Below are 15803 nucleotides of genomic sequence, written 5' to 3'. Positions count from 1 at the left end.
GAGGTGAAATTAGCGGTAGTTGTCCATTTGGGGAGAGTCAGCACTGGCATATAGGAGATACTCAATGAAGATTGTTGATGAGTGAATGACTAAATGAATGAACTCAATGGAAAATGAAGGTATAATAAAGCTAAGAAAGAGAAGGTATGAATAATAGTACATGGCAAAATGTAAATACCATTTATATCTAGAATGGTCTAGATATAATATAGGTTTTCAATTCTATGATGAACATTTGCATGCTCATTCATGCATCTCTGAAACCAGGATGCATCTTAAAATGAATGATGTTTTACTGTTGTCATTGGCTAGGCAACAGTCATTCCATTCATTGTTTGCACTGCCTTGATCATTGCTATTCATATTCGTCTACTCCAGTTGAGTTAATACGCATTGTTGATTCTATACCTGTTAAGTTTGTTGTTTACAATATCTTCATGAAACAGCATAGAAACAAGAAGTTATCATGTACCCCAAAAGCAAGAGTATTAAGTATTGTGTAATTGGCCTTAAACTTAATAGGAAGTAAAAAATATTTGTTACTGGAGACATTATTGTGGATCAAACTTTTCTTCAAAAAACATGTAAGTACTTTATAGGACCTTAAAAATGGAGAGACCCATAAGTACATGGATAGATGAGAGAAATTTCAAAGCAATGCTAAACTACTATGACCAATTTATGTACCTCAGAAGTCTAACAGTAAGATTTGGTCATAAATTTTTCAGCACTACATTCACTTTTTTCGTGGTTCAAAAATATTGGTGTTTGTTACAATTCATGGTGTCTTAAATTTTCAATCTGGTAGCAATTTGAGATATTTGCAGAGATGAGCAATGTTCAACCAGGGAACCAAGGACAGATGAAGTTTTGCCTGGCTCTTGAGACAAATACATAGTCAAGAGGTGTTCTGGAAAGCCAAAATTCAGGATTGAGCAAATCCTGTTCAGGGGAGAGAGAATGGATGGGTCTGGCTGAAAGGCACATTCGTGAAAGGGAGAAGCGATAATGAAGACTGGAAACAGATTTGGCCTCAACTCTGAGGAATCTGAATGTCAAACTAAAGAACCTGGATTTTATCCTAACATGTCTTACAAAATCTATTTTTGGCCATTCCATAACATTTTCCAATTGACAGTAAAAATGATCCTTCAAAAGCGTGTTGTAAACATTTTGATCCCTCTTTAAACAGATGTGATGACTTCCTTTTGCTCTTTGAACAAAGTTCCTGTTCTTTCAAGACCCTGAACGATCTGGTTCTTCCCACTCTGATACCTATCGCTCTGCTTCTTTATAACCTAGCCACCAGGCTCCATCATTCTCTTTTTTCCCGACACCAGTTTCTTTCCTTCCTTCCACACACCTTTCACAAATAGTGTTTCCTTTACATGGAACCTTCTCTGTCCTTAACCCTCATCCTACATCCGTTCACCTGGGAAACTCTTACCCTTCCTTTAAGATTTAGCAAAAATGATACCTCGGAGGGAAGCCCTTTCTAACCCCAATCTAGATAACATTCCCTTATAATTTGCTGTCATATTATTCAGTCTTTTTCTTTCATAGAACATAATGTCAGTGTAGCTATATAATTATCTGTGTGATTATTTGTTGACTTTCTCTCATTAGACCTTTTTTATTTGGTTTACAGCGAGGTTTCCAGGTACATAGCCCAGCCCCTGGTACATACAGTGCTCAGTAAGTATTTGTTGAGAAATGAATGAATGAATTTAATAGAGAGTAAAGATATACTGATGGTTTTCTAAGAAAGGAAAGATATGAAGAAGTAGTCATTTTGGAAAACTCAACTGATTATTTTAGGTGAAATAAATTACAAGAGTAAGAATTTAGTTGGAGAAAACTTAGGACTTTCTCCTTTCCTGGCTGTTTATGGAGGCAGCTGTGCAAAATTACTGCTCTTCCTTATTTACACAACTATCCTACTGAACTCATTGTCGAGATTTTAAAGACAGAAATGAGGGGAGCAGTGGGTAGAGCATGTGCCTTTTGACCTCAGGGTCATGAGTTCAAGCCCCATGTTGGGCATGAAGTGCCCATGTTGGGCGTGGAGTCTACTTAAAAAAAAAAAAAAAAGGACAAATGAAAACTACTCTCTGTCTCCTGTGCTTATCACATGTCTATGATAAGCACAAAATAAGTGTGCTCTAAACATCATTCAAATGAATTTTTTTAAGTTTTGTTTTGTTTTGTTTTTTGTTTTTTTGGTAATCTCTACACCCAAGATGGGGCTCAAACCCATGACCTGAGATCAAGAGTTGGCCAGGCACCCCCACAGGGGATTTTATTAACACAATCCAACTATTATAGAGATGAATCTATTGTGATTTTATATATACATTTCTTATCTTAGATGTTCATGACTCTTCAAAATATCTTTTTTTTCCCCTCAGCTGAGCAGCTTCTGCATCTATTTCATGAACCCAAACAGAAATATGGACTAGGCTTCCTAGTGACAATGAGTTAGATTACAGAATTGGAAAGAGTCTTATCAATTTTTTTGAACCTTCAGTAGTAGTCAAATTGAACCAGGAACAATTTCCCTCATTAACCCCTTCCCGGCCCCAGAGCATTCAGCTAGCCTGAAGTGAAAGTACCCTCAAATGCCAAAAAGACACACACCAAGTCTAACAGAGCTATACTTATAAAAAGAAAAGGAAGAAAGAAAGAAAGAAGAAGAAAAGCATTTTGAATTCTGATCATCCTGGGTAGGACTTCTCTAATTGAACTATGTTTATTAACCATATGGAGATGCTACTAAAACGCAGATTCCAAACAATAGATCAAGGGAGGGATCAGAGATTTGCATTCTGATGAACTCCCAGTGATGCTAGTTATACAGATCCTACAGGTTCTGCTCATCACCCTTTGAACACTGTATAGGTCAGTGTTGTCCAGAAAAACAGAATCAATAGGATACACACTTGCACACATGCAGACACGCACAGATTGAGATTTATTTTAAGGAACTCACTAGTAAATATGGAGGCTGGGAAGTCCAAAATCTGTAAGATGGGCCAGCAGGCTGAACACCCAGGAAGAACCAATATTACAGTCCAAAGTCAAAGGCATCTGCTACTAGAATTCCTTCTTTCTTTTTTGGAGGAGGTCAGCCTATTGAGGCCATTCACTGATTAGATGAGGCTCACCCCCACTATGGAGGGCAAAATACTTCACTCAAAATCTGATCACTTAAATATTAATCCCATCCAAATAACCCCCTCCTGAAACACCCAAAATAATGTTTGACCAAATATCTGGGTGCTGTGGCCCAGACAAGATGATGCATAAAATTAATGATCACAAGCAACAAGGATCTAGGGAAACACATTAATTAAAAATAGTTATGTCTGATTGGCTTTGCCTTTAGACCTTTAGCAGTACGTTATATATTCACTGCCTGATGACAAAAAAGTGGGGCTTTTGGGGCACCTGGGTGGCTCAGTGGGTTAAAGCCTCTGCCTTCGGCTCGGGTCATGGTCCCGGGGTCCTGGGATCGAGCCCCGCATTGGGCTCTCTGCTCGGTGGGGAGACTGCTTCCCCCTCTCTCTCTCTGCCTGCCTCTCTGCCTACTTGTGATCTCTGTCAAATGAATAAATAAAATCTTTTAAAAAAAGAAAAAAAAAAGTGGGGCTTTTAAAAATGGGACCCTAAACCTGTTGTATTAGGCAGAAAGCTATATTAAAAAGTGTAAAATATATTTCTCTTCCAAAAACTGACATTTCAGATATCCCAATATACATAAATAATTTTACAAAAGAAGAATTTTTTTAAAAGATTTATTTATTTTAGAGAGAGAGAGAGCACACAGGGGGAGGGGCAGAGGAAGAGGGAGAGAAAAAATCCTCAAGCAGACTCTGCACTGAGTGTGAAGCCCAAGGCAGGGGCTCAATCCCAGGACCCCAAGATCATGAGCTGAGTCAAAACCAAGAGCCAGCCACTTATCTGACTGAACCACTCAGGTGCCCCACAAAAGAACAATTTAATGTCTAAACCATCTATGAGACCTTTAGGGGAGTCTCTAGGGAAGCACCAACAAAACTGTTTTGATGCAATATAACTGTGACAGTCAAGATCACTGACTTTGGAACCTGATAGATGGCATCTCATGTTGGTGCTTCCACCTGCTGGCTGGATGGCGTCCAGGGGGGTGATTACATTTCTGAAAATCAATTTACTCATATATAGAGAAGGACTAAGACTATTCTTTCTGTGGATTGTTTCATTATTAAACCTATGCTCTATCACCACTGTCTTCTTTAAGTTTCTGGAAGCTGAAGGGCAAGGGGTTTTATATCCCCATATCTAGCGTGTGCCTTAGATATTCAGTATTTGCAGCATGAACACATGCCAATAAACAAAGTACTTACTAAATGATAGCTTTGGTGGTTAGAGAGCCATGTCACTTCCTTTGCAAGGTTAAGTAGGATACAAATAAAACCATTTTTAGTTAAATATCATTATGTACCAATGTACCCTACCTTTGTTTTTTCCCCTTGAGTTCTAGACCCAAAACTTAATATGGAAATTGGGGCCACATCTGTGTGCAAAACATCACATTTTACTGAGCAGAACCCTACTGTTGACTTGTTGCTCTTACATGGAGTATCTCATTTTGGTCTTTGATCCTCACAGCAAACCCTGAGATGCTTGTAGGACAGGTACTCTTAGTCCTATTCTATGTGAGAAGAAAGTGGAGTTTCTGCAGATGAGGGAATTGTTCCAAATTATACAGTGAGCAAGTGAAAACATCGTCAAGCCCAGATTTTTATTTCAAGTCTCATGTTTTGAGACTTGAGACATAGTTGTTTATTCCTATCAATGCCTGCAGAGAGACATCTTTTAGATGCATTCTGAGGGTGCCTGGGTGGCTCAGTCATCTGACTTGATTTATGCTCAGGTCATGATCTCAGGGTCTTGGGATCCAGCCCTGGGGCTGGGCTCAGTGCTCAGCATGGAGCCTACTTAGCATTCTCTCTTCCTTTCCCTCTCCCCATCCCCTTCCTCTCTCTTTCTCTCTTAGGAAAAAAAAATGGATTCAGCACTCATGATATTTTTGTTCTGGTGTCTTCATACATAGGTAACAAGTTATCTTTTAAAATTTGGCTATCACAAACTATATTCGTAGATGGTATCTAATACTATTTTTATTGTAATTGCCATACCACTGCTACTATTCCTTCAGTGATTACTGATAGGTTTGGAAACATATCTAAAGAGAAAGCCATGAGAATATATTTTCTATCCTCTCTATGTGTTGCATTTTAATGAACCAGAATTGAGAAAGTTGTTGAAAAATATGAAAGAATTTTCTCTTGGCTGTTGAGTTTAAGAGTAACTTATATAATAGTTGACTCAAAATTTTCCACTCAATTCCCTAGTTCATTACCATTTGGAAACATACCATTTTATTTTAATTGATTTTCTTAGTCCTAATAACTATAGAATACAATTGTGACTGTTCTAATCAGACTCATCTAAAAATGGAGAAAGTGCTATGAATTCAAAAACGAAAACACTAAATTTCATACTCTATTTGAATTTGGTAGAAATGCTAAATAAAGTTTGCCCAAGGAATGTACTGGAGTTAAAATTGGAGGCTTCCAAAATTCTAGGATAGTAGGGTTTTTTTTTCTTTTTCTCCCCTGTAGGAAATGAAAAGATGTTGACTTACTGAGTGTGGCAGATCCATTTTTATTGTTTTAATTTGTTGTTAGTCTCACACATTATTTAGCTCTAAGATTCAGATCTGCAAATGTGCTTATTCAAAAGAATAGAAGAATCTAAACTTTTCCCAAGTGCAACAGATTTGCAGGTACATTTAGATACATATAATTATCTGCTCCACTTGTCACCCCCCAACCATCCGCCCAAAAAACCATCTTTCCTAGGACTTCAAGTTTGTTTTTTTATAAGAAAAGTCCTTATACATACCTTGAAGGTAGAGATGAGGCAGTTACCTGATGAAATCTTTGCTACCAAGCCTAAACTTTAAGCAGCAATTTAAACAGTAAATAAATTCTGCTAATGGTTATTAGATTGCTAGCTGGAGAGGTTCATAGAGGGAGTAATTCTAATTAAACAGAGAACACTGAAGAAAGTTGAAACATTTCAAGAGCAGATTTTGTCTCCCATGCCTCATTAGAATTATAAAATCAACTTCTAAAGTGAGGACAACCTTTCAAAAGACTGCTCTTTGTTCTAAAGAGGTTGTATAACCTTCATTTTCAAATTTTGCAAACCTTTTTCAGCAGCAAAGGGTATTTTTATTGCCCAAATCGAATTAAAGCCATGCTAAATCACCCTGTCCTATTTCAAGTTAACAGTAACTTATCTCCCACTTAGATACATAAAAAGGCTGACTTCCGCCATTGTAGCAGAAAGTAAGAATTCCCAGTGGTTCTTGTATAGGGCCTGAAGGAGTGGGCATCTGGCTAATTTACCTTACTCTTCACCTTGCCTCCTGTATGCAGAGCTCACACATCTTGTAGCCCACTAAGTATAATTAGTAAACAAAAGTAGATGAAATTGGTGGTAGAGTCACTAAGTAATTGATTTGGTCTGCCTAATAGTCAGCCATATCAACTAGAAGTTTAATTGCATGATACATGAAGTTAAAACAAATGGGTAAGGTGCCAGGCTGGCTTAGTGGATTGAGTGTTAGACATTTGGTTTGGGCTCAGGTCAAGATCTCAAGGTTTTGGAATCAAGCCCTGCATTGGGCTCTATGCTTAGCATGGAGTCTGCTTATCTTTCTCCCTCTCCTCTTCCCCTTGCTCACCCATGCTCTCTCTCTTGAAAATAAATAAATAAAATCTTAAAAAAAAAAAAAAAATGGGTGCTGGGCGCCTGGGTGGCTCAGTGGGTTGAGCCGCTGCCTTCGGCTCAGGTCATGATCTCAGGTTCCTGGGATCGAGCCCCACATCAGGCTCTCTGCTTGGCAGGAAGCCTGCTTCCTCCCCACTTCTCTCTGCCTGCTGCTCTGCCTACTTGTGGTTTCTCTCTCTGTCAAATAAATAAATAAAATCTTGAAAAAAAATGGGTGACTGAGTTTTGTGGTCATAATAAACTATGAAAGTTGACAGATAAAAATTGTGTACTTGCATTTGTTATGTCCCTTCCTCCACTAATGTAAGTGAGCTAGCACTAGCTTGATAGCCCTGCCTGGATTCTTTGATCCGTGTTCATCCTTCAGGTATTAAAAACATGAGAGCGTTTAATACAGGAGAGGCTGTAGTATCTCCATTTTTTAATGTAGTATAATCATGATCATTGGAAAGAAAAGCTTAGACATTGAGGACAAAACCACTTTCAAATTTTTGAACTAGCTTGCTAGGGGATCTCTCTGAGTGTGGAAGATACAGGAAAAACCCCTGTGTTACTCTCTGCTCTGATCAGATATCACAGCCAGAAAGAGGACCAAGTGCCTAGTTCCATCTCCCTCACACCTCCACTCAGTTACTTCCCACTCTGGTTGTTTCATGCGGAACCAGAACAAATTTTACTACAGTTTTGTCATAGATTTTGTCAACATCATCAAGGTAGTCTGGTCCACTGCAGAGAATATACGTGCTGGTAGGGAGCACACCTATAGCTAAGACTCCTGTGAGTCACTTTATTTATTATTTTATTTGCTTACTTTACTAAGGGAGTAATTTCCTCCAAAAATAAATAGTCCGATTTATTTATTTATTTTACTTACTCATGGGTACAGTGTCCCAGAAAGAGCATGAGCTTCTGAGTCTGCAGTGCCCTAACTTGATCCCTGCTCTACTGCTCACTTGGGTGAGTATCTTAACCTCTCTGAGTTTCTTCATCCTGATTGAGGAAAAAAGTAATACTTACCTCTCACGTTTTATGAGAATTCATGGTCCTTTTTATCTCCAGTTCTCTTTATATCTCCCAATCATATCAGTCTCTGAGGTGACAGCCCGTGTCTCTCCTGTTAACCACTGTTTTGGTGTTTCAGTCTCAGATTTGTTGTGAAGCAAGACCTGCAGCCTGAATAGTGTGAATAGTTCTCTTCCTCCGGCAGGACCCTTGTCATCCTGCTTCTGAGGATGCCTGCAATGAAAGTCAATTCCTTTTTGAGGAGCATGTTGTGTCTCTCTTTCCCAGGGTGAGCAGCATTCCCGGGAGTTGCTCGTGTGTCAGGATGTATCCTGACTCTGGATGTATCCCTGGATGCTGCTTTGGAGACACTAGGATATAGACATTATCTGAAGCATAATCACATGGTAAAGACTCTCCAAGTTCAGCCGACCCTAAGGTCTAGTGCAGTCTCTGCCAAATATATAATTGATGGGAACTCTTCCTTTTTGTAGTTACGCGATTTTGTGTCCTTAAGGACATACACCTACACCATGGGTCAGAACCTTATCTTGGACCATGAAAAGGAGTTCTGGGATCTAGCACAATCAGATCAACTTGCCATACATGCAGAGCAAAGGCAGTATGGGGTCCTGAATCACCAGGTGGACATAATTCAGCCTACAGCCCACCGAAAATGAAGCTGCAGTAACCACACTAGCTTTCTCTGTTTCCTTACGTGCTCCCATACCCTTTGCTTCCACTGCCATGAATTCAGTCTCCCAAAATAACAGGAGCAAAGGGAGTAACTACGTAACACATCCTAGAGTGTGTCCTATCCCGAGATCATCCTATCGCTGGTATTACCCCAGATCTGCTTCCCTGCACCCTTTTTATTGCCTGTTAAGACTTTGACGCTTCTGAGTATAAATTGCTCATTGAAAGACAATGATAAGGATGCTGTATGCCATGGAAACTCATGAAGTAGTTCAGCAGAGACAACTTACAGACAAAATTCCAGGATAACAAAAGCCACATCAAGGAAGAGTGCCTTATAAAACAGAACTATTTTGTAATTGCTTGATTGCCTAGAGAAAGGCTTTGTTCATTTGTATAATACAGTAAATTACTGGCAGCAAATATTCTGTGCGAGTGCTTTGCACCTTGGTTGTGAAGCTGTCAGCCTACAAAAAGGCATATGTAGTATATTCTTCATAAATCAGAGAATGTGGAGTGAATGGAGCAACAGTGAGGAGAACTGGATTCTCATCCTGATCCTATCACTAACTGTAACAGCAGATAAGTCATTGGAGGACTGGATTTTGATCACCAAAATCCTTTACCAAAATAATCGGCTCTGATTTTAGCAAAGGGAAGCATAGAAATTGGGAATAGCTAAACTCTTGCCTTGTTTTCCTATCTCGTCACCAAGACGCAATTCGCCTTCAATTTCTTCAACCACTCATAGCATCCCCAAAGTGCACTCTCAACGCTCCGCGTTATCCAGAAACACTGTAGGCTGTATTTTCTACACAGGATAAATGGGTTTCCTATAGAGCGCATTGCATTGGATTTATATATGCCATAAATAATACAAATAAAGGCAGACTGATTGTCATTTTAAAGGACATATGCTCAAATGAATAGCTTTTGCTTAGAGAGTATAGTTATTTTGAATAAAATGCTACTCTACTGCTTAAAAGTGGCACTTTTCAAGAGGTAACAAAATTGTTTCTCTCATCAGTAAGTGGTTTCTTGTTTTTGTTTTTATTGAAACTAATATTTCTGGCCAGATTTCTTCTTTTAGCCTGAAAGGTCTAGAATAGTCTCTACAGTGGGGTTGGAGTTCTCAGGTGTGTACAGTGAACCACTGGTGTGGTTTTATTTTTTTACTTTAAAAATACTAAAAGTTAATCTTTCTTAATATTTAACATAGGGATACACACTAGTGACTTGAAAAGTCTCTTCCAAGTGTCAGACATTCACTCCATGCACGGTGAGCAGGCTCCTGAGGGAGAGTGGAACTGCTGACACTTCGCTTTTAGCCTGCACAGACGTAGGACAGTTGTGTGCTCTGGGTTAAGTACACTTGCCCATTATATGACCCAGTTTGAACTAACATAACTGAACACTTAAAACCTAAACAAAAGCTTAAAAATTTAATTCGCATAATGCAAGCACAAGAAAGCAATGAGGAAATGACATAGTTGATTTTTTTACAGCAAGTCCACATTTTTCATTGGTAAAGATACACAGAAAAAAAACAGTGATAGCCTACAAGGAAATTGGAGGAAAAGAAGAGTGTGTGGAATTTGGACTTAGATTCACTAATATTAGCAGTGAAACACACCCGAAGTGTTTATTTTATGTAATAGTACTTTATGCCATGTCTCTTTCCCAACATGTCCAACTGTCAAACCAATTATCAATATTAACTGAACCTGACTCAGAGATAAAAATTTAAACAGCTGTATCACAAAACATTAAATTAATTTTAAAATTAAGGGACACCTGGGTGCTCAGTGGGTTCAGTCTCTGCCTTCAGCTCAGGTTATGATCTTGGGGTCCTGGGATCGAGACCCACATCGGGCTCTCTGCTCAGCGGGGAGCGTGCTTCCACCTCTCTCTCTGCCTGCCTACTTGTAATCTCTCTCTCTCTGTCAAATAAATAAATAAAATCTAAAAAATTTTTTAATTAAATATATATTCAATGATGGTAGCTTTATTATTTGTAGTAAGAACAAATTTATTTTTGCACCATCAATAATACAACAAAGAATTATTTTAAAACAGGCCTTCTCCTGTTTTTATTATATCCTTTTTCATTTTGACTTTTGCTATATTTTATTATGGACACAATACATTAATATAAAAAATATTCCCCTGGAATATCTATAAGTTATGGCATAGTACAATCTAAACATTTACTGGTGGGTTCATGAACAAATATATTTGGTTGTCACTGAGTTAGAGAATTACCTACAAGACTTTGAGCAAGTGTCTCAGGTATCTTATCTGTACATTGAGGATAATAATTGTACCTGATACATACAGTTTTTGTATTAAATGTGTGTATATTTGTGTTTTTGTGAGTGTCCTTTAAAAGGTGTTTGGTGGGCGCCTGGGTGGCTCAGTGGGTTAAGCCGCTGCCTTCGGCTCAGGTCGTGATCCCGGGGTCCTGGGATCGAGTCCTGCTCGATCTCTGCTCAGCAGGAAGCCTGCTCCCCTTCCTCTCTCTCTGCCTACTTGTGATCTCTCTCTGTCAAATAAATAAATAAAATCTTTAAAAAAAAATTAAAAAATAAAAGGTGTTTGGTAAACAGTATGCACAATGTTAATGTGTTAGACATTCATTCATTCATTCATTCATTCATTCATTCATGTTGTTACTTTGTTCCAATATACTCTTCTGGAAAAGTGTCTTGATAAGTTTGAGCAAGGCTGCATACTCATCTTTTCTTAGATATTTGCAAAACAAATTTCTATGTTAATAGTGTTGAGACTTCCTGAAGTAAAGGAATCTGTTTGATTTTATTTAATTCTTCATTTTTCAGATGCCCCAGAGGCCTTTTTTTTAAGGAGAATATGACTATATCTCAAAATACAGTTTGGAAAAACTGCCTTTCTGATGATTTATGTCTTGACAATACTGTTCTGCTACCTATGTGTCATGAATATTAAAAGTTCAAATTCGTTGATACCAATCCTCAGATCCATGCGCAGAGGAAACTCGTACGTGAGTTCTGATTCTGATCATAGCGTCTCTCCTTATGGTAGTGGTTCACAGAAATCAGAAAGATATCACAACTCACTCAAATAATAGCACAGTGGATACCCTAAGAAAGAAAGAAAGAAAGAAAGAAAGAAAGAAAGAAAGAAAGAAAGAAGGAAGGAAAGAAGGAAGGAGAAAGAGAGAGGGAGGGAAAGAGGGAGAGAGGAAGGAAGGATGGAAGGAAGGAACCCAAATAATAATAATAATGATAATAATGGTAGTAGTAATAGCAGTAGCAGCACAGTGGTTTCATTTGGGAGATGAGGGGAAATTCTAATCTCATTGGACTCAAATTCTTAGGCTGTTAAAATAAACGAACTTAAACATCCCTTGACCTCTCTTTTATAGGGCATGAATCAGGTATGAACGTTGCTGAGAACAAATTTAGCAAGAGTCTCTCCAGGGAGCATTTGCAAAGTACAGTGCACCGCTGTTCACTTCTTCAGAAGAATGAATTTCCATTTCTGTCTCTGGTGCTTAAAGCTAAGTCAGCCCAGTAGAATCCTTGTTCCCCTTCTCTCATGGGAAAGTCACATTTCCTTCCAATCTCCTGTAAAAACTTTTTAAAACAACTGTCGACATTAGCTAGTGAAACTTCTAAACCTCCCGGCAAATAGCAGAGGACCTGGGGAAGCTTTCGAACACCCTTATTTAAAATGTCACTGGAATCTTCCCAGTTTTTTCTATTCTTTTTTGTGTGTTTTTTAATAACACTCCCCTAGAAATTCACAATGAAAAGCATTTTAATATTAGTGTTTCTGAAAAAAAAATGTATAATATTTGATGTGAAAAACAAAATATAATGGAAGAACCTCTTTAAACTGCTTTAAGAAAATTCAATAGCCTTAAATAAGTAGAATTATTTCCAGGAAAAACAACAATTCATAAAGGGCTTTTTTTTCCTCCTTTTTAAAAAATAAAATTGAGCATAAAAATGTGTTTCATAAATCAGCAAGTTGTGTAAATAAAAGAAGCTATGTAACTTCCTGAATTAGGAAAAAAAGTCTTTTTAAAAACTTAATTTATCTATTTGTAAGAATAAATATAGCATATCTGAAGTATACATAATTGTAAAGTCACAAATAATTTATTCTTCAGAGTGGCGATTTCCAAATTTTGAACAATTTCCAAATTTTCAACACTTTAAGTAATATATAATTGAAGACTCTTTTCTTTAAGTTACAGGGATGGTGAAAGGTATTTTTCTTCTGAAATGCTGTCATAACTAGTTTATAAATTTGCTCAAGTTAAAAGCCAGATATTTCATAATTAGATGATTAATGAGTTTATTTCTTTAGTTCATGGGGTCTGAGTTAAAGATTTCCTAGGGTTTATGAAAAAGAAAATGCATCCTTCCACCTCCCTTTCTGCCTAAGAAAACCTAAGACACCCCTCCTGGTTTCCCAAACACAGCAGTCATTTGGGGATCTGGCTTGGAAAAGGTCAGAGCCTCTTATTTTCCCAAAGAGAGCTTTCTACAAGCTTCCTTCCTGAAACTCAGAACTGATCACATAAATCTCTGGCTCAAATTCAGCCACACCGTTACAACCTCTACAACCTCTACAAGTTGACCCTTTCTGAATCCAGCTACTGCACATCTCTCCTTCCTCCTGCCACCGCCACCTCCCCACCTGCACCCTGCCCCACTGTCCTGACTTTACCCTTCCCAAGTACATTCCAAGTTCCTAAAGTTATATTCATCAACTACTATTAAAAACTGTTTTCTAAGCCTGGAATTCCCATCTTCCCTTACTCTCCTTAGCTGTACCTTAACCTCCACTGTGAATCCCACCCCCTCTAAGATGACTTTCACGATGCCCATAGTCAGAATTCAACTCTGCTTTCCTTAAACAACCACAGCACCTGTTTGACCACTGGTATACCTTGGATTTTCCCAGGATTCTAGGCTGTTTCATTACCTCCTCTTACCACAGATTCTCTCCTTGACAGTCATCCATCCTCATGGTACTGGCTACTATCGAAATAAAAATGATTATAAAATTTATATTTTGACCTCCAAATGCTCCTCTGAGCATTCCAGTTAAAAGCTACTCCTTGGGGACACCTGGCTGGCTCAGTGGTAGAATATGTTACTCTTGATCTCAGGGTTGTGGGTTCAAGCCCCATGATGGGTATACAGATTACTTAAAAAAATAAAATCTTTAAAAAAACAATAGCAACAAACCCTGCTCCTTGGTAGGCATGCCCTGTATTGAATGCTATTATCTGCCTAGTCACTGGAGCTATACTCCAAAATCACCTTGACTTATGTCTCTTCCTTATCCTTCACATCCAATCGGTGTCCGAGTCTGGTCAACTTAATCTCACAAATGGGTCCAGTATCTGTTCTCTTTACTCCATTCCCATGGTCAGACATCAGACTTTGTTCATTTCTTGCCTGGAATATTGCACTGAGCTCCTTGGTTGTTTTCTCTTTCCAGTTAGCCCTGTCTGTTTTGCCTTTCACTTATTATTAGTTATCTTTCTGAAACAATAGTATCATTGAGAAGGTCATTTCAAAGACAGGTAGAATTAAAAAACCTGGATATGCAAGTAAGGATTTTCAACTAAGTGTTTATCCTTGGGAAAGATACATATCTCTTTAAGCTTCAATTTCTTCAAGGGCCAATGGAATAAAAATGGTACCCAACTCATAGCACTTTTGTAATAACAGAACAGTATAATGCACATAAAGCTTTAAAAACAAAATTCATTCTACAAAAATACTCTGCCAAAATGCTTCAAATATGAGCTCCTATTACATTATTAACATCATTATCCTTACTATCATACTGGCTAAATTCTTCAGTGTTGAAAGGGTGAATTATTAACTATCATTAGATTAAAAAAAGATCTTTATTAAATTGGGAAACTAATAAGAAGCAGGTTGATTGCAAATCAATGCCTGCAATTTGGGACATTTGCTCTTAGAACTCATAGTTGAAACTACTATTTATTCCTTTATCCACAGTATTTTAATTTGTCGTTAGTCCTCTCCCAATGGGCTGCACACAAACCTCTAGCTGTACTGATGGTGCTCCTATGACCTCCAAAGTAAATTCAACACATGTCAAGAACTTTCTGTTTTAAGGCCCATTAATCCAAATGCAGATTCCAAATTTGATGAAGTAAATTCAACTTTTCTGCTGTGGTGATATAAGGGGCACCCAGCATTCAATGTACATTACTCTGCTGCCTTAAAAATCTAAGTTCTTCATTACCATATTCAAAAAGTTAAGACACTTCATGATCTGGCTTCATTGTACATGTCTAGAGTCATGTCTCCCCATTACGCCAGTTCCCCTCCCCAGTGCAAACACACTTTAACATGTCAGCTATACTTGTAAAATCATATGTTTTCTTACCTTAATGTCTTGCCTTAGGTCCTCTTCTTCCCTTATTTTGCCTAGTAACACATTGTCTTATTCTCCTAGATCCATCTTAAATGTTATTTCTACAATAAAAGCATTCCCATGACTGATTTCCCTACCTATCCATAACTTTCTTTTCAACTCCCAAGCACCATTTTATTCATCACATACATGAATAAATTACATCACAGTGTAGTTAATTTTATGTATCTGATGTCCCCTGTGTAGATTATTAGCTTTCTGAGGATCACTAATCTTTGTGCAAATAATGTCTAGGATAGCACCTGGTATATAGATACTAACAGGATGTTTACTGAATGGCATAAATACCGTAGTGATGTTTGGTATCTCTTCTGTAAATTGACTTGAAGCTACTTCCAACCAAGTTTTCCCAACCAGATTGTCAGTTTCTAGATGGCAAAGACCATTTCTTATTCTTTTTTGTATTTCTCAGAGGGCCTATAACATTTTCACCATAGTAGGTGTTCAACTTATTTGGATTAGTGGCTTAATAGCAATTGTTTGACAATTTGGGGATGTTTAATTATCAAGGATTTGAACAGATAAATGGGTATACCCAAGGTGGGTGGTACAGGAAAGGTAAAGAAGATAAACAAAATACCTGGTTTCACAATCCACTAACCTGTACAGAAAATGACGAAACCCTAGGCCCCATTTGGCAGAGTCAGGATATTCCCTTTTTGAGCATTCAAAACATCTAACTCATGTGCTAGGTCCAGTGAAGGAAATAGGCATAATCTTTCCTTCCTACCCCCTTTCCCCAGCAATATACCTTCAAAGACCTCAGCATTTCTATTTCTTCATCAGATATACAA

This window comes from Lutra lutra, chromosome 3 (genome assembly GCF_902655055.1).
Source record: "Lutra lutra chromosome 3, mLutLut1.2, whole genome shotgun sequence".
NCBI lineage: Eukaryota > Metazoa > Chordata > Mammalia > Carnivora > Mustelidae > Lutra > Lutra lutra.
Note: the sequence above shows the minus strand (reverse complement) of the source record.